Source organism: Mastomys coucha, unplaced genomic scaffold (genome assembly GCF_008632895.1).
Source record: "Mastomys coucha isolate ucsf_1 unplaced genomic scaffold, UCSF_Mcou_1 pScaffold17, whole genome shotgun sequence".
Lineage (NCBI taxonomy): Eukaryota > Metazoa > Chordata > Mammalia > Rodentia > Muridae > Mastomys > Mastomys coucha.
In genome coordinates this window covers 27245378-27247459 of record NW_022196899.1, presented here as the reverse complement: position 1 = coordinate 27247459, position 2082 = coordinate 27245378, and the positions used below count along the sequence as shown (strand labels likewise).

The 2082-nt window shown below is 42.1% G+C and overlaps 1 pseudogene; it reads right to left on the bottom strand.

Moving 5' to 3' along the window:
- Positions 1-1360: 1360 nt before the first annotated feature.
- Positions 1361-1679, bottom strand: LOC116094785 (annotated as a pseudogene).
- Between the last annotated feature and the right edge of the window lie 403 nt (positions 1680-2082).

The window sequence follows — 2082 nt, the reverse complement described above, 5'->3', positions numbered from 1 at the left end:
TTTTAAAGATGCTCATTTATACTGGCAACTTCTTAGGTAAGAAGTTCGTGAATGTGCTGTGAAACACATACCAGTGTTTCTTGAGGCATGGGAGGGTCGTTTTTTTTTTTTTTTTTTAAGATGTATTTACTATTATAACTTCACTGTAGCTGTCTTCAGACGCACCAGAAGAGGGAGTCAGATCTCATTACAGGTGGTTGTGAGCTATCATGTAGGATTTGAACTCAGAACCTTCGTAAGAGCAGCTGGTGCTCTTACCGGCTGAGCCATCTCACCAGCCCAAGGCATGGTGGTGGTGGTGGGGGGTTCTTAAATCAGCATGACACTGTTATTTCTTGTCACTCAAAATGATAAGGCATACTAGGATTGCAGAAGCAATGTCAAGGATGGAATACAAGAATGAAAAGAAAGAGAGGCTAGGCAATTCACAGCTTTAAGCAAATAAATTGTTCAGGAAGCCCAGGAAGAGATGGTGAGTGCTGAGGCTTCTGAGTAACAGAAAGTCCTCAGGGAGAAGGTGTGTCTACAGCGGAAGGTTGGAAGGTTTCCATATAGCGTTTCCAAAAGCCTTTGGTATTCCCCCTTCTACACTGCCCCCAGGTACCCGACCCTAAATTAACTCTTCCTGTTTCACTATTCCCCATTAATCATTTACATGATTATGTTTGATCTCCCCTCCCCTAAAAGCTCATTCCTATGACCTACCATCAATTCCCTGACCTCTGTGAGTATTCCCAGTGAAATACACACACCTGAAGCTTTAAAGCTAGTATCTGCAAATGAGAGAAAACATACATTTGTCTTTCTGGGTCTGAGTCACCTCACTCTAAAAGATTATTTCCAGCTCTACTTATTTGAGAATTTGATAAATTTCTTTTTTCTTGACAGTTGAATAATGTTCTATTGTGTAAATTTATCACATTTTCATTATTTATTCATTGGTTGATGGTCACCTGGGCTGTTTCCATTTCCTGATTATTGTGATTAGAGAAACACAGATGAACAAATATTTTTGTAGCAGAATAGTAGAGTCTTGGGTGCATGCTCATGAGTGGATTAGGTGGACTATGAACTAGATTTCTTTCTGTCTGTTTTAGGTCCTGCCACATTGATTTTTGTAGTGGTTGCATCAGTTAACGCTCTCACCAGCTTACAGAGCTAAGATGGTGTCTCAAAGTCATTTTAACTAGAATTCCTTGATAGCTAAGGATGTTGCCCAGTGTTTCTTGGCCATTTTTACTTTATCTTTTGAGAACTGTCTGTTTAATTCCATGCTCCATTTTATTTTATTTTATTTTATTTATTGAATTTTTGCACACAAACTGTAGGAACGACCTTTTATTGGGGGAGGGCTCATCAATCAATCCTTCTTGGCCACCACTTTCCTCATGGCTGCCAGCGCGTTGCTCAGCTCCTCCCACTTTCTCTTGGTGCGGATGTGTGTGCCCACCCTCTTCTTGAAGAACTTGAGTGCATGCTTGTCCTTGGACACTTTGAGTAACTCCATTGTGCGCTGCTCGTAGGGTGCGAAGCCACACACCTCCTGGATCATGTCCCGCACAAACTTGGTGTGTTTTGTGAGGCGCCTGCGACCGACTGTGTCTCGGCTTGCTGATGTTCTTCGTCTCACCTTGTGTGGCCTTGTTGAGGCCCATGGACATGGGGTAGCACAGGGCCATGGCTGCTGCTCTCCGATGGCGGCCAGACAGCCATACTCCATTTTAAATAGTGCTGTTTGTTTTACACATTTTTAAATGTTTTGAGTTGTTTGTGTATTCTAGATATTAGCCCTCTGTCGGGTATGTATTTGGCAAAGACTTTTTCTAATTTCGACGGCTGTCTCTTCCCTTGACTGTTGGCATGCTTCAGAAAGTCCCATTTGTTTATTGCTGATTTTAATGCCTACACTAACAAGGGTCCTGTTCAATGAGTTTAAACATATTGTCTACGTTGTTGTTCTTCTTCTTCTTTCTCTTCCCCTCCCCCTCTCCCTCCCCCTCCTCTTCCTCTTCCTCCTCTTTCTTTAATCAGATTCAGGATATCAGGTCTTATGTTGAAGTTCTTTGAGTATTTTATGAGTTC